This window comes from Vicugna pacos, chromosome 14 (assembly GCF_048564905.1).
Source record: "Vicugna pacos chromosome 14, VicPac4, whole genome shotgun sequence".
Taxonomy (NCBI): Eukaryota; Metazoa; Chordata; class Mammalia; order Artiodactyla; family Camelidae; genus Vicugna; species Vicugna pacos.
In genome coordinates, this window is record NC_133000.1 from 61,026,647 (window position 1) to 61,040,493 (window position 13,847).

Genomic DNA, 13,847 nt, shown 5'->3' on the forward strand with positions numbered 1-13,847 from the left:
CGTGTTAATTATATTAATCATGTTGTACATTACATTCCTAGTGCTTGTTTATCTTATAACTGGAAGTTTGTACCTTTTGACCATCTTCACCCAATTCCCCCATCCCCTATCCTCCTTGTCTGGTTACCCCAGATCTGATTTCTTTTTCTATTTGTTTGTTTTCAGAGTATAATTGACCTACCACACTATGTTACTTCCTGGTGCACAACATAGTAATTCAATATTTCTATACATTACAATACATTGCTTATTTTCTTGATGAGACTATCTGCCATTTTAAGTTGGATAAAGTTGCTAAAGCAGGTTTCAGCCTGTGGTATGGAATTTCCCTCTATATTTGGTTTTCTGCCATGATTTTTTTTTCAAAAGGGGAGGGGGAGGAAGGGGGGGAAAAAAAGAAAAAAAAGGCTATATTAAGGTTCAAAAATTTAGCTAATCAATATGTATTGTGAGCTAGAGAGTAAATTTATACCAATCAGCAGGTCTCAGCCACAATATTGTGATTTATTCAAGTGGACTCTCCAAATAAAATGAACTGCTTCATTACACTAATATTTAAACATCATTTTTTCTGCTTTGGTCTCAGGAGAATAAAAGCATGTATAGCTTTTCCTTTGGTTTGATATAGCAGCTAATGGTTGATGGTTCTTAGTGGAAAACACTGGGGGCACGGATTGCATCCAAGTCGTGAACTTAGACTGGCGCTGGTATGTCAGATGGACACAGTAAGGCTAACAGGGAAGCTCCTCTGGCTTGCCCTGTATGACATCGTCATCTTCATCAGCAGCAGCAGCATCATAGCGGCGAAAGTGATTGCACATCTGGGTTTGACCAGGACAATCTCAATTTAAGCCCATTATGCTGCCATAGTCATTAATAGCAAGCGCATCTGTTCACTCATAACTGTCCTAATTTGATGATACATGATAGAGTCACTCAATTCATAGATAACATTTGTTGAGCACTTATCATGTACCAGGAATAAGTACTCCTCATTTTACAGCCTCTTTTTACAGATGATGAAATTGAGGCAGAGAGTTTAAGAAACTTGCAGTTGTTTAGCTGGGATTTGAAAACAGGTAGTCTGACTCCAAAACCCAAGATCTTAATCACTGTACTACTTTTTGCACAGAAAATATGGGGAGCTATACCCCACGATCGCCAAGGATCAGGTCCACCATGAGATATTTCCATCCACTGGGAATGCCTGGATCCCAGACAGTTTTTTATCCTGGGGCCAAAAGTAGGAAAGTGGGGATCTGGTTAATTGCAGCCATTTTAATCTTTACTTTGTTGTCCATCTAGCTAATAAATGAGCTGATTTCCTTATTAAGAGTCTGACTATAGAGTGCTTAATTCCGTTAAATCACAAGAACAGGGTTAAAAAGAACCAAGGAGGCTGCAAATTATTCCAGTTGGCCCACAGCAGTCATTCTGCCACACCATCGTCTGTTAAAACCAACTTTGTGTTGGTTGCAGAGGCAGATTGCTTCACACATGCATATTGCCTTTAATCGCCACGCCAATCAAGGGGTATATTATTATCCAAATTTTACAGATGAAAAAATGTACTGGAGAGCTTAACTGACTTGTCCATAATCACCTAGCTAATGCAGCTCAGTGCTGGAATTTTAAACCAGGTATCTGTCGTCAAAGTCCAAATGTTTTCTACATTCATTTATTTATTCACCCTTCCCTACTTTATTGAGGACCAATTGACAAGTATAACTGTATGTATTTAAATTATACAGCCTGGTGATTTGATGTACATATACATTGTGGAATGATTACCAAGATCAAGATAATTAGCACATCTTTCACCTCATATAGTTAAGAAAGCTTAAGATCTACTCTTAGTAATTTTCAAGTATACAATACTGAATTATTAACTATAGTCTCCATGTTGTACATTAGATCCTCAAAACTTATTCTTTTTATAACTGAAAGTTTGTACCCTTTGATCTACATCTTCTCCCCCCACCCCCTGGCAAGCATCACTCTAGTCTCTGTTTCTATGCAATCACCTTTTTAAAAAATTCCACATATAAATGATACCATACAGAATGTGTCCTTGTCTGGCTTATTTCACTCAGCATAATGTCCTCCAGGTTCACCCATGTCTTTTCAAATGGCAGGATATCCTTCTTTTTTATGACTGCATATACTCCTGTGTGTGTGTGTGTGTGTGTGTGTGTGTGTGTGTGATTTCTTTACCCATTCATCCATGGAAATGTTTTTTGATCTGCTGTCTCTTACCAAATAATCATTGATTAATTGCTATGTGAGTCGTATATATACATAAACAGTTTTCCTGATGGTCAATGCAAAATTAGGCACCATTGCCTTTATTAATGTATTCAGCAAATTGTTATTTCTGTACTTTGTAAATGCCAGGTCCCATGCTTGGTGTTTGGGAAGTGGTGAGCAGGACCTTCCTTCCTGAAGTGTATATGCTTTAGACATGGGAGAGACAGACACACAAAATGATACACTGTAATGTGATAAACGCTGTAAATGATGACAGAATGAAAACCTAATGATGAAAAGAATCACTGCTCCCTGGGAGAGTTTGGGAAGAGGTGATTTAGGTGATGGTGGGGGATGAGCCAAAATACAGGTCAAACTAGATTGTGCCAGAAGTTATACGGCACATAAAATTTTTGGATTGTATTTGCAGGAAGACACACAAGGTAATGAAGCAGAGGAATGACCTAGTTACATGTGAAATTGGGGGAAATGCCTGAGGGCAGTGATGAAGGTGAACTGAAAGCAGAAGGCATTGGAGGTGGACAGCAATTAAGAGGTTATCGGAGCAGATCTGTGCTTGAACTGGTGTAAGAGTACTGAAAAAGGAGACAGGAGATGGACTCAAGGGCCATTTCAGAGAATCTGTAGGATTTGCACTGAGGGTTGTACATTAGGTACAAATGGCCTTGGTTAATTTCCAGCTTTCTGGCTTTCGTGACTTGAGGGATAGTGGTGTTATTTAGAAAGATAAAGAAGAAAGTGTGTTTTGCTTTAATCGAAGTTGGAAATACAAATCAAGTGCTAGTAAGAGGGGTGATTGTTGGAGAGGTGGGTTGGAAATCATTTCCAAAGAGGTGAGATTCAGAAGTGTAGGATGGATAAAAGCCTCCGCCCTTGCTTTGATTACTGAACGTCCCAACATGGCCGACTAATTGGCCAAAGTCGGCCCTTCGTTGGGTAGTTTGCATGAGCCTGTCATACTATTCCTGATTTCTTTGGGGACTAATTTCCAATAAAGACAATGAAGTTTGTTTTGCAGCTGTACTTCATGGTTGGCAGTCCTTACCAGCTTTGTATAATTCAGTCCAAGCCATACAGAATGTGTCCTCAGGTAGGTGGTCTAGTTCCAATTCTGAGTCACTGCAAAATGCGACTCTAGACTTCATCAAAGTCAGGGAGAGGCAAGAGCAGATCCAGCAGTTTGTGTCCCATCCAAGTGAGACCCAAATCTCTGAGCTGAACTTCTGAGAATTAGCCAGCTTACTAGAAAGTGCATCTAAAGTTGTAAAGGCAGTTTAAAAGCTGTCCTTCCTGACAGCACTGCTGAATCACGGGGCTTGCCAGCAGACTCTGGAGCACTGGGGCACTTGCCTTTGGGTCTTGACAAGACTAAAACACACATGGTCACTTCAGATGCCTTCATACCTGTTGTATATACTTACTGGAGCCTAAAACTATGGCTTCTCCACTGGTCTATAGGCCATACCTCCAAAGATGCTCTTTCCAAATACGAAGTATGGGTGGAGCTTGACTTTTATCAGCCCCCTCAGAGATGGCTTGGCAGAGAGGTTAGGAGACTAGACCCAGCCTAACTCTAAATCCTGGCTCCACCATTTACTGTTTCTGGGTTTTGAGCCAATAGCTCAGCTGCTCTGTGCCCACATTTTCTCATATATTAAAAAGGGCAATAATTGCACTTAACTCATAGAATTAAATCAGATAATATATGTACAGTGTTTAGAATAATAACTAACACACTGTAAGCACTGGATAAATAGTAGCTCTTGTTATTTTTTATACCAAGTTTGGATTAATTCAAGGAGCGAAATTTCCAGGCCTGCCATTTTCCCTCGTATTCTTCCTGAGAATTGCAAGCTTTCTGTCACTCTGGAGACTTGGCACACTGCCTTCACATTTTCAGTAGTGGTGTGTCTATAGAATAAGTAGGATTTGGGTTGTGTGATGACTTTGAAATGACAGGTCAGTGTGTTCATGTTCCCGAAGTACTTTAGTTTGGCAATTCCTCTATCATGAAAAGAGGATTAACACTTGACATGATAAGAAAGTTAGATCAACAAAAACGTTTGATGCAGGAGATAGGATAAGATAGAAAGTCACAGACTTCTATGGGTTGGACATATAACAAGGCTGACTTCTAGCAAAATGCCTGCTGATGACTCAGTTTATCTATAAAAGAAGAATCAAGCAGAGGCTAATCATGAAAGAAATGGATTGATAGTGTTAAAAGATTAGCTAGGAGGGAAAGGCATTAAAGGGAGAGATTGTCATGGTCCAGAAGCATAAGGAAGCGAATGACCCCAGCCTGAATAATCTCGTCCGATCGTTCGGTTGATGTGCTGCTGATGGGGAAAGGTTGAAAAGCAAAGAAAAAGAAGTCAAAGGACAGACAAGTCTCCCTCTGTCTGGCTTTCAGTCTTTCCTTGGCGAAATGTGGGGGTTGAACTAAATGACCTCTATGGCTTCCTCCCGTGTTGCCACTGAATAATTGTGCAATTCCACTGTGGAAAAAAAGACAAAAGTCCAGGGCTGGAGTAATATGTTAACACGCACGCACACACATACACACACATATGCACGTGGAATATATATTCATGCACAAGCATCACACTTATTTTTTCCCAAATATTACATTTAAATTTCATATCCTTTGTGCGTCTGTTCCCTCTCAGCAGTTATGATTTTAGTCAGTTAGGAGAGATGGGGCTGTAAGACCTTCCCCACATTTACTATTTTTGTCCTTCCATCCCTGTTTCATTGTAGCAATTAGAGGGGAAATCCTGCAAATGAAATGAGACCGTATGCTTGTCTTTAGAGGCAGTGAGGAAGCAGGAAACACGGGCCACCCTGCAGCCAGGTCGAGGGACGAGCACCTTACGGGAAGGCTGGATGGTGTTAGTTACCAAGAAGAGAAGAAAGCAAGCTCTGTTCGAGGATCTAAGAGTAAAATAAAGAAAACAGGACATGGACCACTGGTCTGATCAGCCTGACCAGCGCTCTGGAGCCGAGGCCTGTGTGTAATGCGACATTATAAAAGAGTCCATTGTAAGCTTTAAAAATATCCTAAGAAAAAATGGCCTTGGACAATATTCAGAGACTGATGTTCTCTGGATGTGTTTTTATTTGCTTTGTTTCATCTCAGGCACATTCAGAAATTTTAGCTTTTTCTCTTGCATGGATTGACCAGTCAGCCATTGGGTGCTGGAAATTGTCCATTTCTCATACTCTATTATTTTGAACTTGTTTTTACCTAAAGCCTCTCTTTTCTTTAAAAAAAAAAAAAACCTGGACACCTATGAGACAAAGTATTTGTAAACTGTAAAGCCCTCAAAAATGAAAAAGTGAGCGTATTCGTTTCCTATTGTAGCTGTTAACAAATTGCCACAAATTTAGTGGTTAAAACAACACAAATTTATTATTTTATGGTTCTGTAGGCCCTAAGTCCGGCTCGGGTCTCACTGGGCGAAAGTCAGGGTGTTAGCCAGACTGTGGTCCTGTCTGGAGACTCTAGGGGAGACTCAGTTTCCATGCTTCCACCATTTTCTAGAGGCTGCCTGCTGCCCTTGGCTTGTTCCCTCCCTCCATCTTCAGAGCCAGAAACATTGCATCTCTTTGTCTTTTCTTTCATCATCACATCCTTTACTAATCGCAGCCAGGAAAACACCTCTAATTTTAGAGATTCATGTGATAAGATAAGATTGAGTCCACTTGGACTGTCTCCCCACCTCAAAGTCTTTAACTTAATCACGTTCGCAAAGTTTCCTGCTCTGTATTGTAACATATTCGTAGGTTCTGGGGATTAGAGCATGGACATCTTTGGGAAAGCATTGTTCTGCCTATCACAGTGAGTATTCCAGTCATTCAAAGAAGGCTTAGTGGGGTTTTTTTTGTTTGTTTGATGAAGCCATGGAACGCTAGATGGACTATACACAATTTGTACCTGGAATCCAAAGTTTTGTTTTTTACAGTCATCCTTAATATGGAGTACACATATGTCATTATTCCTCCCTAACTTAATATTTATCCTTGAGTTATCCAATTGGGCAACTCTAATTTCCCTCACACGCACAGTATCCCAGTACAGGCTTCCTCAGCTGAAGAGCACGTTTCTTATGATCCAAAGCTGTGCCCAAAATCTTTCTGCTAGAAATTTCAGTAAGAGGAAGTTAGCAGAAATCTGATTTATTTTTAAATTTAATGTGCTCCATGATCTTGCACATAGTACATGCTTCAAAGATATTTGCTAGAAGAGCAGTTCAGTGTTTACACTAGAGGAAGCCCGCAGAGGTAAAGGAATCTCAAAAGAGACCTGGAAGGTAGACCAATTGATTGTCTCACATAGAATACCAAGGGAATGGGCTTGTAAATGTCAGTCCCATGTAGCCTCATTATGTAATCTATGTCTGTTAAAATGTGTTATTAAAAAGTTATGATATAAGCAGTCTTTTTATTTTTCAAAATGAAAGTATCTTTCTGTTTGTAAAAATAACACTTATCCACATAGAAAATGTACAACCCCAAATTATTCCCTATTAATATTTTAATGAACAGTTTTCTTTACATTTCTCTGTGGATGGAAACTCAGTTTTATGTACATGACACTGCAGATTTTGCTTTTGTTGTTGCCATCAAGCAATATATTTGAGAATTCTTCCTATGTCAGTGACTAGAGATATACATAGTCTTTTAAATGGGTATATAATATTCTATAATTAACCAATCCTCTTTTGATAGATTTTAAGTTGTTTCAGCTTTTCTAGTGATAAATAGTACCGTGATACAAGCTTGCATATTTGACCTGTTGTATTCTTAGGATAAGTTTCTTTAGTGGAATTCTTTAGTAGTTCAAAGAATATACAGCATTTAAATACCTTAAAAATTAAACATGTAACGTACATAGAAATAGTGTACCAAATCTAAGCTTTGATAAATTTCCATGAGCAGAGTATTCACAGGTCAATAAATAAAACGTCATTCCCACCAAGAAGGCATCCTTCTGCCCTATCCCAGTTACTCCCCACTGCTCCCTAAAGTACTTACTACCCTGCCTTCCAGCATCAGACTGTTCTGCCTGTTTTTGAACTTCTTAAATGGAATCAGGCACTATGTACTTTTTAATGCCTGCCCTTTCCCTCGACATTTTGGGGATTCATCTGTATTTCTGAGTGGCAGTAGCTTGTTAATTTCCATTATTATTCCATTTTATGACATACTAAAATGTGCTTATGTATTCTACTGGAAATTTAGATTGTATCTAGGTTGAAGCTAAGAACGTTCTTGTAGATGTCTTTTGGTGCATGTATATACATTTTTTTTTTCCTCTGGGGACATACCTAGGAAAGGAATTACTCGTCGTAAGTTATGTTTGTGAGCAGCTTTAGTAGATACTCCAGAAGAGTTTCCATTTGTACACATTTTCTCCCTTACCCGAAGTGTATGGGGTGTTAATATTTTTAAGTCTGATAAATATTTCCAGGCTGACTTTCAGAAAAGTTATGCTAATCTATGCTCCCACCAAAATTTTGTTTAAATTCGAGTTCTGCAGTACTCTCACCAACACAGTGATTGTCAGTCTCTTTAATTTTGTCAATCTCATAGGCAAATATCTTAGTTTCAATTGCAATAGGGGAATACAACATGCTTTAATTTGTTCAAATGGTGAAAACCCTTTCTCTCTCTCCCTCTCTCTGCTGTATGCTCTTAGCCTTTTATCTATTGGGCTGTCCAGTATTTGTTTTACTTTGTCTCCAGTCCTTCAGGCTTGCTAATGGTGCTTTTTTTTTTTTTGTCTCCACAGAAGTTTTACCTTTAAGTGTAGTTAAATCCATTGATTCTTTCTTTATGGTTTTGTGCTTTTGTGTCATATTTAGGAAGGCTTTCCTCACCTAATAGTACAAAAAGTAATTGTTAGTTATTTTATGGGGTTTTTAATACTTAAAAGTTTAATATGTACAGAATTTATTTTGACAAAAAGTTGAGATAAGGTCAAGTTTAATTTCTTTTCCAAGTTGTTAAGCAGTTGCTACCTTTACTACATTTCCACTTCCTATTTTTCTCTTTTGTTTTATTGGATTGGCTTGAACTTCCCCAACAGTGTAAGTAATAGTGGGACTAGCAGATATCCTTATCTAATGTTTCACCATTAAGCCTAATGATGCTATCAATTTAAAATACATGCTTTGTCATATTAAAACACATCTTTCTCTTCCTGCTTTGGCAATATTTTCTAAGCATTTGAAATGGATGATGCATTTTGTCAAATGTATTTTTAGCATCTATTCAGATCACATATTTTCCTTTAACCTTGTAGTTGGGAATTATATTAATCTGTTTTTAAAATATTGAACATTTCTTAAATTTCCTGAATAATACCCATTTGATACGGTGTATTAGTCTTTTGAAATACTGATGGATTCTGTTTATTGGTACTTTATTTTGCATTTCTGTACCAATAAGTGGGATTTATCTGTTCTTTTTCTTTTCTAAACTCATTTCATCATTATTAGCTTCACAAAGAACACTTAGAAACTGTCTTTCTTCATATTCTGAAAAGCTTAAGTAACAGGCTCCATGAAGGTTTAAAGTTATTCAACTCAAACAAACTTGACCTAGCATATTTTAGTATGTGGGAAGGGAGAGGTAACTCCAACAATATCTTCTATTTCTTCCATGTTTATTGATCTGTTAATTAAGGTTTTGATCTCTTTTTTGTTCATTTATATTTGCCTAGAAATTAATGCATTGAATGTAAAATTTAAAAATTAGCATGCAGTTTTCAAAAGTTTTTTTGCATAATTCTGTTTTAATTTTCTCAGCATCTGGGAATGATTCACCCATTCTGAATCCTAATTTTGATTAATTGTGCCTTTTCTCTTTATCCTTTATCAGGCTAGCTAGTGATTTATTTATTTATTTTCCAGCTTTCTTGAGATATTATTGACATATATATATGTTAAGGCATACAATGTGATGGGTAGATACATGTACGTATTGCAAAATGATTACTGCGATAGGATTAGTTAACATAGCTAGTGATTTATTAGCTTTCTTTTTTTTCTTATAGGAGTAATTATTTGACTTTTTGCATAAAAGATACAGCATGATGAAATCCAGTCAGATTTACACTGATGATTGGAAAGCATCTTAGCAAATGGTGATTAGGTGACTAACCAGTCCAGGAAGATACTGGTTGGGAACAAATGGCCCAAAGAGGAAAATTGACATTCTGGGTTTAGCTATTTTCTCCAAATAAGACTGTCTGGTTTAGAACTGAGTACAGAATTGTGGCTGCTCATGGAATGTAGGTATAAGGGCAAGATTTACTTTGAAATCTCATTTTTTAAAAATATTTTATTTACTAACTTCTCTTTCTTGCTCATGCATCATCGCCCCATCTTTGGCCATGCCAGTCATCTTTCTCATGTATTTAGTCCATTAAAGCTACAAGAAAAGTTTGCAATCAGCTACTTCATGGAATACCTAGGTACTGCTAAAACTATTCAACCAGAAGATTCTGTGTAACTGGGGATGAAAGGAAGCATTTTAACAAAGCATACCATGGACTGGGGGAGAAGAACAGTGAATCTGAAGCATTTAAGACATTTGAGACAACATCTTGACAAATATCTTTTTAACCTTCAAAAGAAGAAAACGAATTGTCTAATGATTATATAATTTCTTTTGTTATGAATATCAAGGTCAATATTTTGCACAATCCTGTTAATATTGCCTGATTCAGATGTAATATTAATATTTCTAAAACAGAACTCTTACTTTTTTTAGTGACATAAAAAGGAGCTAGTCTTTTGTTCAAGTCAAGCTTCTAGGGCTTTTTTTTTTTTGACTAAAAGGTTGATTTTTGCATGCAAGCCCTGTTCTTCTGACTTTTTGCTTCAAGTCCACATATATTTTTTAATCTCTTATCTATCATATAATTGCTATTTAGATTCAAATAAACTCATTTTCTTAGACAGTTCCATGGTTCTATCCTTACCCACTAAATTTGGAGTCCATGTGGTTGACTACTCTTTAGAACCATGTCTCCACCCCCCACCCCCAATTCATCCCTTGTTCCTGATCATTGCCCCTGGTAAAAAAAAAAAAAAGTCTGAAAATCCGCTCGTCATGGAAGTTAAAAACTAAACGTGTGCATGAATCTACCACAACATCCTCCATCATCACAAGGTACCCAGCAGCAGACATTCTTGAATACACGAAGATCATTTGAAGTTTTCTTGATCTAATTATTTTCCTTGACTCTGAGATGAATTTTAATTATAGGGCACTGTAGATTTGTTTGTATATTTTCAGTGGTTCACAGAGAAGGATACAAGAAACCGTCATTCTGTGTAATTGACCAACAGCCTTCTTATCCCACTTCTCATCCATCAATCGTCCAAGCAGCCTGTGACAGAACAGAGCACAGTGTCAGATGCAAGCAGCGAGAAGTATTTGGCAAATATTCGTTTCCATTATTCTGCTTCAGCCTAATTAATCCTGGCTTTCTGATAGGTGTTGTAACATTGATAACCATTGATCTGAGATTTAGAATCTCAACAATAACAATGGCTCCTGCTTAGTAAGCATCTACTAATTCCAGGCTCTTCTCAAAGCTTTTTATGTGTACAACTGGGGCAAATACCACATCACACAATCCTACTGTTCTAGCATCCTTAACTGTAGGTCCTCCTAAACCCACAAATGTTAGCCACAGGCTTGCAATCAAGACCCTTGTAGTCTGCATCCTCTGTCAGCCTCTGTGGGACCCTCTCAGGGCATAGAACATCCCCCGGTGCTGTCCCACAGCTCGCTGGGGTTGTGGGAGAGCCTCTCTGCTTGGACAGGCCTGGCTGCCACCTGTTCCTAATGACTGCCACAAGATCCCAGGCTTTACCTGGAAGGTGAGGCTCCTGTCCTTGCTGTTCTCAAAACCCCCAACTCTTTTTGATGTTTTCAATCTGCTCCTTCAAGACTCAAGCAGAATGACATCTCAGACAGTCTCACAGCATTGCACCATACAGCTTTCCTTCTCCATCTCCACCCTGCCCCCCCTACTCCAACTGCTCCAACTCCCCATCCTTTGGGGAGGGAAAAATTGGCTCTTACACCATGAGGCAGAGTCTCTCTAAGTCTCTTTACAGTCCAAACTTCATCTCCCTAAGTTCTTCAGGTCCTTAACCTTCTTGATACTCAAAAGACACATTTATCTCTCCAGATCAAATCAAAACAAAATATTTTTAACCAAACCTTGGCTCTTAAAACTATTGCTTCTGTTAGGGGTTTTCATCATCTATTTTGGAAATCAAAAGGTAATCATCAGACTGTCTTCCTTTGGCCTCCAGGAGTCAGTGAGCCTCACCCTCAGTGCTGGTGTTAAATGCAAAAACGATGGTGAGCGGGAGAGGGGTTCCTTTGGATGAGATGCCAATGGCTGCCATTACAAAATACTGTTCTGTTATAAATACAGTGTCTCGTGTAATTCTTACAACAGCTGAGCCAAGAAGTATTATCATTTCATGTTTGTAGATAAGAAAATGGAAGTAGTTTGCTTAATGAAGGTAGCCAGACGGTCAGGTGGCAGAACCAGAAGATGATCCTAAATCCTGATGACTCTATAATGTGTTTCCTTTTTTCTTTATGCTAGTCTTTCTCCCTGAGATCCAAGAAGGGTAAGTGTTGAAGAAACAGTGCCACAACTATTTAACTATTCCATGTGTCTCTCTATATATAGCAGGCTTACGATCATGACTGTTTGGTATCGTCTACTGGGAATTGTCCCTTGATATTTCTTTCCCTTCACCACCAGTTTGCCACCCCCTCTCCTCCACAGGCCCAATGGAAGCCCCCTTCTCTAACAGCACTTTCATATTTTATTATATTTGTGCCCTTGACTTTCATTCCTACTAGAGTAGTAGCAACAGAGTACTTCTGTTACTGTATTTCCAGCATTCTGCACAGTTTCTGGCCCATACTGAACTAAGTAGATAAATATTTGGATGGATAAAACATTTCTTTTACAGTTTCTAATCACTCTTTGAAATCAGATTGGAAAGACCAAACTACAGCTTTCTATTTCATGCATTATACATAAAAAATTAACTGAAAACAATTCTTTCACACCAGACACTTATGATCATTTACAAACTATAAACCAATTAAGAAGTAATGCAATAACCACTTTGAATTTGGAAAATCAAATCTGTAGAGGAAGACTAACTCAATATGACATAAACTAAACTCTTCGCCAGCTTCAGATCATTTTCCATCCAAATTGTTAGAGTACACAAGAGCTTATTAATTCAAAAGCCTCTACCAGTCTGTAAGATCATTGAAAGCTTCAAACAGTAAAAAGTCTGACATTAGCTATGTGGTATCATTGCATATCTGCTAAATCTGGAAATGATGTAAAATGGGTCATCTTTTCCCTGCTGCTTTGAAATGCCACCCTAGCATATACTCATTTTCCACATTTTTAAGTCTATTTCTGGACTGTGTTCTGGTCCATTGATTTGTTTATTTTATAGTAGCTTGATAATATATGTTATATCTGGTAGGGCTTGTCCCTCCTCCTTACTCTTCTTTTAAAAATCTCTTGAGTATTTTAAAACGTTTACTTTTTTATAGGGTATTTGAAAATAGTTTAATTAGTTTAAAAATCCTGATAGCCTTTGGGGTAGGATTGTGGTAAGTTTACAGGTGAATTAAGGCAAGATGGTTGTATTTAGAATCATGAATCTTTCTGTACAAGAAGAGAGTATGTCTGTCCATGTGTTCAAAACCTCATGACTTTCAGGAGACATTTTAAGTACATTTACTTTACACAGAGACACACACCCTTGAACTTAGCCTGTTGCATTATAATTTTCTGTTTATTAATCATTTTCCTTCAATAGATTGTCAGTTCATTGAGGGCAGCTCTTTGTTAATTACTGTAGTATTGTGTTATATTGTGACGCATTGTGGTCCAGCACTATAGGCAACACTTATATACAGTGCATGTTCAAAAAATAAATGGATGGAGTAACTGAAATTAACTGTGAAATTTTTTGACCATCCCAAGTGACTGACTAGGAACGTGAGGAGGTAGAGAGGACGGAAGCTTGTGTAGAATTACTGTGCACCAATTCTCAAAGCCAAATTTTGTTCTAGCTCCTCCTGTCCCTCAGCCCACGGTTCCCCACCAGAACCGAAAGGCCAAACCATTAGAAAGACAAGTGACTCTCATTGCTCTGTGTAAATAAAAATTTAGGAAGTACTACAGGAGTCCCCCATTCATATTCCCTTTCCCTTAAGGGACAGAAGAAAATTGACTCTCAGAGAAGGGCTCTTTAGTACACAAATCCTTTATGACGAAGGCACTGAGAAGTTAAACAATGCCCTCAGCTCTCTCCTCTTTTGTCTGCGGTGATAGAATGAGGATCCTGTGCTCAAACAGCTCTTTGGGGAGAAGCGTACACACGCCACAATCTAAATTTCACATAGTTGCGTTCAAATTAATGAAAGCTGGAAGTGTCGCTGCTCTCAGGACGGAGTGGCGCCTGTGGAACATGCCTCCTGAAGCACGTCTGGCAACCCGTCCCCTG